This window comes from Odocoileus virginianus, chromosome X (genome assembly GCF_023699985.2).
Source record: "Odocoileus virginianus isolate 20LAN1187 ecotype Illinois chromosome X, Ovbor_1.2, whole genome shotgun sequence".
NCBI classification, from domain to species: Eukaryota; Metazoa; Chordata; class Mammalia; order Artiodactyla; family Cervidae; genus Odocoileus; species Odocoileus virginianus.
Window position 1 is genome coordinate 10,026,316 of NC_069708.1, and position 10,353 is coordinate 10,036,668.

The window sequence follows — 10,353 nt, forward strand, 5'->3', positions numbered from 1 at the left end:
CCCTTGTATGAGATGGTGCAGTAGAGTCGGCCGTCCACATCTTTAGGTTCTGCATCCATGAACCCAGCTAAATACAGACGGAAAACATTTGGAAAAAGAAAAATCCAAAAAGCAAAACATGAATTTGTGGTGCAACTATTTACAGAGCATTTACATTACAAGAGGTATTCTAAGTAATCTAGAGATGATTTAAAGTGTACAGGCATGTACATAGATTATATGCAAATACTGCACCATTTTACATAAGGGACTTGAACATCTGCAGATTTGGGTATCTAAGGGGAGTCCTGGAGCTAACCCCAGGCAGATACCAAGGTACCAGTGTGAAATGTTTCTCCTCCGTGAAATCAGGAATGGTAGCTTATCCTTTGATATTCTTCCCTATACCAAATATATTGCATTATTACAGGAAATAATTTGCACCTCTCCTGATAGTTTAAAGCTGAGTTTCAACTATTTAATTCTTTACCTTCTAAAACTCCTAAAAGTTTTGAAAAAAAAAAATAAATAAAAGTTTTGGTTTATCATTAAGCTAGAACATTTCTGATGTTATAGTGGCTGATTTGTTTCTTTTATTAAAGCTGTACATACTTTACACAATGCATCATGCTGGTTGTGGTTTCTTTCGCAAGTCTGGAAATAATATAAATTTGCACTGTCATACTATTTTCATTTAACTATTTAAGTAGTAAAATAAGAGCTTTCTTGACAGTTTAGCAAGAACAAACTTTGTATCTTTCCATAGTGGAAGCTAAAGACGGGAGGAGATGAAACAGAAGTTCAGAGAAGATGAACAACAACAACAAAAAGATGTGAAAGATGTATACACTGACAGCTACAAAATATTGCTCAGATAAATGAAAGAATATATACATAAATGAAAACATGCACCTTTGTCATGGGTCAGGAAACTTGATATTGTTAATCTGTCAAATATCTCAAAATTGATTCATAGATTCCAAAAAATTCTAATCAAAATTCCAACAGGTTTCTTTTAAAAGACATTGACAAATTGATTCTCAAATTCTCATATATATTCAAAAGACCTGTAAGAGTCAAACCAACTTTGTAAAAGAAGAAAGAGGTTGGAGAACTAATGCAGCCTAATTTCAAGGCTTATTGTAAAATACAAAGTAATCAACACAGAGCAGAACTGGAGTAGAGACAGAGGAATCAATGAAACAGAAAAGTGTGTCTGGATATGGACCCACAGAAATAGGGACAACTCATATCTACAAAGTTACAAAGGTAATTGAGTGGAGAAATTTTTCTCTTTTCAAAAAATATAACAAATTCTGGAACTACTAGATATCTGCAGGAAGAATAAAAATAAAAACTTTGGGACTTTCCTCATGGTGCAGTGAATAAGAATCCATCTGCTAATGCAGGGGACAGAGGTTTGATCCCTGGTAGGGGAAGAGCAACGGCACCCCACTCCAGTCCTCTTGCCTGGAAAATCCCACGGACGGAGGAGCCTGGTGGGCTGCAGTCCATGGGGTCGTGGAGAGTCAGACACGACTGAGCGACTTCACTTTCACTTTTCACTTTCATGCATTGGAGAAGGAAATGGCAACCCACTCCAGTGTTCTTGCCTGGAGAATCCCAGGGACGGGGGAGCCTGGTGGGCTGCCGTTTATGGGGTCACACAGAGTCGGACACGACTGAAGTGACTTAGCAGCAGCAGCACCAGCATGTCCGATTCTTTGAGACCCCGTGGACTCTAGCCCACCAGGCTCCTCTGTTCATGTTGATTTTCCAGGTACCAAAATTAGAGTGGGCTGCCATGCTCTCCTCCAGAGGATCTTCCCAACCCAGGGATCGAACCCAAGTCTCCTACATTGCAGGCAGACTCTTTACCAGGTGAGCTACCAGGGATGCCCATACACCCATTAGAGCAGCCAAAATTAAAGTGACTAACCTTGTGTTTGTTAGCCATCTGTATGTCTTCCTTGGAGAAATGTCTGTTGAGTTCTTTGGCCCATTTTCTGATTGGGTCATTTATTTTTCTGGAGTTGAGCTGGAGGAGTTGCTTGTATATTTTTGAGATTAATCCTTTGTCTGTTGCTTCGTTTGCTATTATTTTCTCCCAATCTGAGGGCTGTCTTTTCACCTTGCTTATAGTTTCCTTTGTTGTGCAAAAGCTTTTAAGTTTCATTAGGTCCCATTTGTTTATTTTTGCTTTTGTTTCTAAAATTCTGGGATGTGGGTCATAGAGGATCCTGCTGTGATTTATGTCGGAGAGTGTTTTGCCTATGTTCTCCTCTAGGAGTTTGATAGTTTCTGGTCTTACATTTAGATCTTTAATCCATCTAAACACATGAAAAGATGCTCAACATCACTCATTATCAGAGAAATGCAAATCAAAACCACAATGAGGTACCATTATATGCCAGTCAGGATGGCTGCTATCCAAAAGTCTACAAGCAATAAATGCTGGAGAGGGTGTGGAGAAAAGGGAACCCTCTTACACTATTGGTGGGAATGCAAATTAGTACAGCCACTATGGAAAACAGTGTGGAGATTTCTTAAAAAGCTGGAAATAGAACTGCCATATGACCCAGCAATCCCACTTCTGGGCATACACACCAAGAAAACCAGATCTGAAAGAGACACGTGCACCCCAATGTTCATCACAGCACTGTTTATAATAGCCAGGACACGGAAGCAACCTAGATGCCCATCAGCAGACGAATGGATGAGGAAGCTGTGGTACATATACACCATGGAATATTACTCAGCCATTAAAAAGAATTCATTTGAATCAGTTCTAATGAGATGGATGAAACTGGAGCCCATTATACAGAGCGAAGTAAGCCAGAAAGATAAAGGCCATTACAGTATATTAACACATATATATGGAATTTAGAAAGATGGTAATGATAACCCTATATGCAAAACAGAAAAAGAGACTCAGTTGTATAGAACAGACTTGTGGACTCTGGGAGAAGGCGAGGGTGGGATGTTTCAAGAGAACAGCATTGAAGCATGTATGTTATCTAGGGTGAAACAGATCACCAGCCCAGGTTGGATGCATGAGACAAGTGCTCGGGCCTGGTGCACTGGGAAGACCCAAAGGGATCGGGTGGAGAGGGAGGTGGGAGGGGGGACTGGGATGGGGAATACATGTAAATCCATGGCTGATTCATTTCAATGTATGACAAAAACTACTGTAATGATGTAAAGTAATTAGCCTCCAACTAATAAAAATAAATGGAAAAAAAAATAAAGTGACTAACCTTACTGAGTATTGGGGAAAGTGTAGAGGGAGTGCCATTTTCATATACAACTAGTGTGTATATATGTGTGTGTGTGCATGCTCAATTGTGTCCGACTCTCTGTGACCCCGTGGACTATAGCTCGCCAGGCTCCTCTGTCCATGGAATTATCCAGGCAAGAATACTGGATTGGGTTACCTCTTCCTACTCTAGGGGATCTTCCCAACCCAGGGATTAAACCCATGTCTCCTGAGCTTCCTGCATTGGCAGGCAGATTCTTTATCACTAGCGCCACCTGGGAAGCCCCTATACACAACTAGAAGAAATATTAACCAGTACAACCAGTTCGGAAAAGTTTGGTAGTGGTCTAAACCATAAAAGCTCATCTGCTCCCAGCTTTCCACTCAGAGTTAAAGTTTACCCAAGAGAAATGAAAGTATATGGATATACAAAGACAGAAACACAAATATTTGCAGGAGCTTTATTTGTGATAGCCTCAAACTGCAAATAATCCAAATGTCCATCAAAAGGTGAGTGCATAAATAAGTGATGCTATGTCCATACAACGGAATAGTAACAACAACACAGTACTACAACAAAAAAGAATGTGCCTTCACTGCACATCCTGGGAGAATGCAGGTTTCACATGGCACCTGCACTGACCCCCCTCCAGGAAGAATCTAGCGGCACCTGGCTACGTGGTCTCCTAGCAACCGGAGAAGCCGAGACAACAAACTACTAAAGCAGTGAGTCCCCCTCGAGGCCAGGGGAACCATGGCAGAAAAGAAGTGGCTGCTAGGGCCGGGGCCACTGGAACCGATGCCCCTGGGCATGAACTGCAAGCCCTGGTACAAAGACAAGTTATCCTCAGAGTGTTTCGCAAAGCACAAGAAGACACTCCTGAAGTTCCCCACATCCCTCGACAGCCGGCGGTGGGTATTTGTGAAAGAGGGGCAGGACGACTTCCGGAAGGGCTGCCCACCTTGTAAAGATCTGATCACTCGAGGACCTAATGAGGGCTTTCTCCCCGTGATTGCTCACAGAGTTCCCCAGCATGCCCCCCCAAAGAAAAAGCTGCCCATGGAAGCAGAGGTGTTCTCCACGCTTTCATCAGCCCAGCAAGCACGGAAGGCATTCGTGGAGGAAATCGAAGCCCACCTAACCCAGCATCCCTTGGCGCTCTACCCGAAGCTGGAGGAAGATCTACCTGCAGACCTCTTATTAAAGGTGCTGGAAGTGCTCGATCCTGACAGAAAGATGGAGGACTTGTGGGCTTACTGTCTGGGTCCCAAGGGAAAAAAGAAGTCCCCCCAAAAGCTTCATAAAAAACGCCCTGCGACAGTCCAGCTGAAACCTGTCAAGGAGGCTCCCGTGTCACACTCAGCCAGTTTCTACTTTGAAGACAAGAAGTCAAGCAAAAAGGATTCACTCACTGATTCATCTTTTGATAACAATGTACTGAAAGGAATTTGGCAACTCTGCAAATGGGTTTCTATTTTTGAAGACTTGGGCATTGACGAACAGTTCATCATGAAAATGTGTGAGGTGGGCTGCTACTGCCCAGAAACCAATGGCAAAGCCCACATGAAGCAAGTATCCCAGGTTTCTTCAGAGGTAAATTTCGGCATCAGTATAGGTAAAATGGAGGCAATAAAATACTCCATGGAGGAACAAAACCGGGAGAGGAAACTCCAGAAACCACACAATCCTTATAAACCTGACTGGGTGAAGATAAGGTATGGTGCATGGTACCTGCGGCCCAAGTTGTGGGAAAAGCTAATAAATGACGAACCTTTGACTGATCCCAAGGCCTTACTTGGAGGTGGGATTTTTGGAAAGAGGTTTCCTGAACAGGACAATCTTGAAGATCTTTATGGAACAATTGCATTTAAAGATTTCATTCTAAGCAAGGGCTACCGGATGCCAGACATTCTTAAGAGGTTGTTCACCAGGAAGGGATGGAAATATGATTCTGTTAAGACTCCTATACACAAAGGGATAAAAATCAACTTAATTAGAAAAGATGATGCACGGAAAGATGCTTAGACATTTTTCTATTTACTACTTAACGGCTTTTTTTCTCTCTCTCATTGTAACATCCATCAGAATTCATGGTGAGTGTCCATCCCACCATGTATGTACAACTTTGATTCTACATCTGTAAATTTTTTTTTTTGATTCTACATCTGTAAATTTAATACCTAATGCTTATAAACAGTTCTTAATGAACTTCTGCTTGGGTTTATCAATATTTTATCAGTTTTATCACCTATGAAATCAATATTCATATATACTCTTCTCACATTTTATAGCATTGTGAATACCACAATGTTGTATCAATTATTTGTAAAAATAAATCCACAAAAAATAATTACTTTTTATAAATATGATCTAGCTATGTCAGCTACAAAATGGGATCAATTTCAAAATAATTGTGCATTATAATTAAAATCATGAGTTAATTATGACAATTACTCTTAAGTACAATTGGTAGCCAAAATAATGTTAGCCCCATTTAATAATGAAATTGCTATCCCCCTTATTAGGATTGCATCAAGCTCCCAAAACAGATGGAAAACTATCAAAATTATAGGTGAAACTTTAATTATGCTATTTTGTCATGCCTCTCAATTAAATATACTTAAAAATTTTTAACCACATTCATAAAAAATTCACCAAGAAAAAGTACTTCCATATAACATAACACAGGTACAGAATAACAGGGAGCTTCAAGTTCTTGGCAAATCTACTGTACAAAATAGGTCTGAGTGGGCAAAACTACACAGCATCATCAAATATCCACACATATCTATTCAAGTAAGATTAATCATTTCATTTTACAAATAGTGACTAAAAACTCACTCATGAATGTAAAAGAAGAAGTCAAGCAACTTCTATACATTTCCAAAATAACAAGTAAAATTGTCTGGGATAGGAAATTGATAGCGGGAAAGATTAGTAGCACAGGCCTGCAGTGCAATTCTATTTCTGGTAATGAAGGAATTTATCTGTAAATGGAAGTATGTGCATATACTTTACCCTCGTGAGAAGGGAACAGAGCCATCAGGTTGTAGTGTTCACCAATATCCTTACTGCAATCAACTACTCCCTTTTCACTCCTCCATCTTCACTGAAGTTACTTAGTGTGTGAATTACTGACTTGCTCCCTTTAACTACTCTCAAAGTTCTTGATTCAAATATTCACAAAGTTCTGGGATGTGGGTCATAGAGGATCCTGCTGTGATTTATGTCGGAGAGTGTTTTGCCTATGTTCTCCTCTAGGAGTTTTATAGTTTCTGGTCTTACATTTAGATCTTTAATCCATTTTGAGTTTATTTTTGTGTATGGTGTTAGAAAGTGTTCTAGTTTCATTCTTTTTTTTTTTTTTTGGTATAGTTTTTTTTTTTATAGGCTAATTACTTTACATCATTACAGTAGTTTTTGTCATACATTGAAATGAATCAGCCATGGATTTACATGTATTCCCCATCCCAGTCCCCCCTCCCACCTCCCTCTCCACCCAATCCCTTTGGGTCTTCCCAGTGCACCAGGCCCGAGCACTTGTCTCATGCACCCAACCTGGGCTGGTGATCTGTTTCACCCTAGATAATATACATGTTTCGATGCTGTTCCCTTGAAACATCCCACCCTCGCCTTCTCCCAGAGTCCACAAGTCTGTTCTATATATCTGAGTCTCTTTTTCTGTTTTGCATATAGGGTTATCATTACCATCTTTCTAAAGTCCATATATATGTGTTAGTATACTGTAATGGTCTTTATCTTTCTTACTTCGCTCTGTATAATGGGCTCCAGTTACATCCATCTCATTAGAACTGATTCAAATGAATTCTTTTTAATGGTTGAGTAATATTCCATGGTGTATATGTACCACAGCTTCCTCATCCATTCGTCTGCTGATGGGCATCTGGGTTGCTTCCATGTCCTGGCTATTATAAACAGTGCTGCGATGAACATTGGGGTGCACGTGTCACTTTCAGATCTGGTTTCCTTGGTGTGTATGCCCAGAAGTGGGATTGCTGGGTCATATGGCAGTTCTATTTCCAGCTTTTTAAGAAATCTCCACAGTTTTCCATAGTGGCTGTACTAATTTGCATTCCCACCAACAGTGTAAGAGGGTTCCCTTTTCTCCACACACTCTCCAGCATTTATTGCTTGTAGACTTTTGGATAGCAGCCATCCTGACTGGCATATAATGGTACCTCATTGTGGTTCTTTTACAGGTGGTTGACCAGTTTTCCCAGCACCACTTGTTAAAGAGGTTGTCTTTTTTCCATTGTATATCCTTGCCTCCTTTGTCGAAGATAAGGTGACCATAGGTTCATGGATTTATCTCTGGGCTTTCTATTCTGTTCCATTGATCTATATTTCTGTCTTTGTGCCAGTACCATACTGTCTTGATGACTGTGGCTTTGTAGTAGAGTCTGACGTCGGCAGGTTGATTCCTTCAGTTCCATTCTTCTTTCTCAGGATTACTTTGGCTATTCGAGGTTTTTTGTATTTCCATACAAATGGTGAAATTATTTGTTCTAGTTCTGTGAAAAACACCGTTGGTAGTTTGATAGGGATTGCATTGAATCTATAGATTGCTTTGGGTAGTATAGCCATTTTGACAATATTGATTCTTCCAATCCATGAACACAGTATATTTCTCCATCTGTTTGTGTCCTCTTTGATTTCTTTCATCAGTGTTTTATAGTTTTCTATGTATAGGTCTTTTGTTTCTTTAGGTAGATATACTCCTAAGTATTTTATTCTTTTTGTTGCAATGGTGAATGGTATTGTTTCCTTAATTTCTCTTTCTGTTTTCTCATTGTTAGTGTATAGGAATGCAAGAGATTTCTGTGTGTTAATTTTATATCCTGCAACTTTACTGTATTCGTTGATTAGCTCTAGTAATTTTCTGGTAGAGTCTTTAGGGTTTTCTATGTAGAGGATCATGTCATCTGCAAACAGAGAGAGTTTCACTTCTTCTTTTCCTATCTGGATTCCTTTTACTTCTTTTTCTGCCCTGATTGCTGTGGCCAACACTTCCAAAACTATGTTAAATAGTAGTGGTGAGAGTGGGCACCCTTGTGTTGTTTCTGGTTTCAAAGGAAATGCTTTCAATTTTTCACCATTGAGGGTGATGCTTGCTGTGGGTTTGTCATATATAGCTTTTATTATGTTGAGGTAAACAAATGGGACCTAATGAAACTTAAAAGCTTTTGCACAACAAAGGAAACTATAAGCAAGGTGAAAAGACAGCCCTCAGATTGGGAGAAAATAATAGCAAACGAAGCAACAGACAAAGGATTAATCTCAAAAATATACAAGCAACTCCTCCAGCTCAACTCCAGAAAAATAAATGACCCAATCAGAAAATGGGCCAAAGAACTCAACAGACATTTCTCCAAGGAAGACATACAGATGGCTAACAAACACATGAAAAGATGCTCAACATCACTCATTATCAGAGAAATGCAAATCAAAACCACAATGAGGTCCCATTACACGCCAGTCAGGATGGCTGCTATCCAAAAGTCTACAAGCAATAAATGCTGGAGAGGGTGTGGAGAAAAGGGAACCCTCTTACACTATTGGTGGGAATGCAAATTAGTACAGCCACTATGGAAAACAGTGTGGAGATTTCTTAAAAAGCTGGAAATAGAACTGCCATATGACCCAGCAATCCCACTTCTGGGCATACACACCAAGGAAACCAGATCTGAAAGAGACACGTGCACCCCAGTGTTCATCGCAGCACTGTTTATAATAGCCAGGACATGGAAGCAACCCAGATGCCCATCAGCAGACGAATGGATGAGGAAGCTGTGGTACATATACACCATGGAATATTACTCAACCATTAAAAAGAATTCATTTGAATCAGTTCTAATGAGATGGATGAAACTGGAGCCCATTATACAGAGCGAAGTAAGCCAGAAAGATAAAGACCATTACAGTATACTAACACATATATATGGAAAGATGGTAATGATAACCCTATATGCAAAACAGAAAAAGAGACTCAGATGTATAGAACAGACTTGTGGACTCTGGGAGAAGGCGAGGGTGGGATGTTTCAAGGGAACAGCATCGAAGCATGTATGTTATCTAGGGTGAAACAGATCACCAGCCCAGGTTGGGTGCATGAGACAAGTGCTCGGGCCTGGTGCACTGGGAAGACCCAGAGGGAACGGGTGGAGAGGGAGGTGGGAGGGGGGACCGGGATGGGGAATACATGTAAATCCATGGCTAATTCATTTCAATGTATGACAAAAACCACTGCAATGATGTAAAGTAATTAGCCTCCAACTAATAAAAATAAATGGAAAAAAAAAAAGAAAGCAAAGATCATATTACTTAAAAAAAAAACAAACAAATATTCACAAAGACTATCCATTCACATCCTGGCACTGAATCTCACTGCCTCCATTCATCTTGTCCTCATCTCACTACAGACAGTAGGTAAGATGATCCCTACAGTCAGACTCTAGCCTTTGTTTCTGGCAATACTTACACCAATTCCAAATCTCAATTTCAGTTATCCCACCTTCCAATTCCTACTTTTTACCTTGTGGATCAGGCCCTTTTAATATTCCCAAACCTCCAATTCTTCTCCTCCAACATGTTAACAATTCAATGACCCTCACCAGCTTTTCAGCATTAATCGTGCCTTGCTTCAGTTCCTTACCTTCCCAGCTTAGGTTCCACTGACTACTATTATCCCTTCTTTGAGTATACTTTTAACTCCCTGGACTGTTATAGTCTTCTGATAAAACCCCAATCCTGGTTAAATCTTAATGTCTGCCATTTTTGTACCTGCACCCAAATGGTTATACATGGCTAGAGAAAATCACATACCACAGGGACTGGTTACATATGGCATGAATCTTAAATGTGCCTTCAACACTAGTTGAAATTCCGCTCCATTTATTTGCCTCATCAATATATTTTCCCATTTTCTAATGATCATCTTACTTCTGCAATCAGTTGCCCAAATCCCTGTTTCTATTCCTCCTCCTCAAAGCACTGCTTTGTACTTCACTGAGGAAAAAAAATATTTAGAAGAGAACCATCTTTTCCTCCCATCACCACATCTGCCAGGCCAGTGACATCTATACCCATATTCTCCATC

General features: G+C 40.1%; 1 pseudogene; it reads left to right on the forward strand.

Moving 5' to 3' along the window:
- Positions 1-3,946: 3,946 nt before the first annotated feature.
- On the forward strand, positions 3,947-5,448 carry LOC110143551 (protein FAM47E pseudogene; annotated as a pseudogene).
- Positions 5,449-10,353: the final 4,905 nt, after the last annotated feature.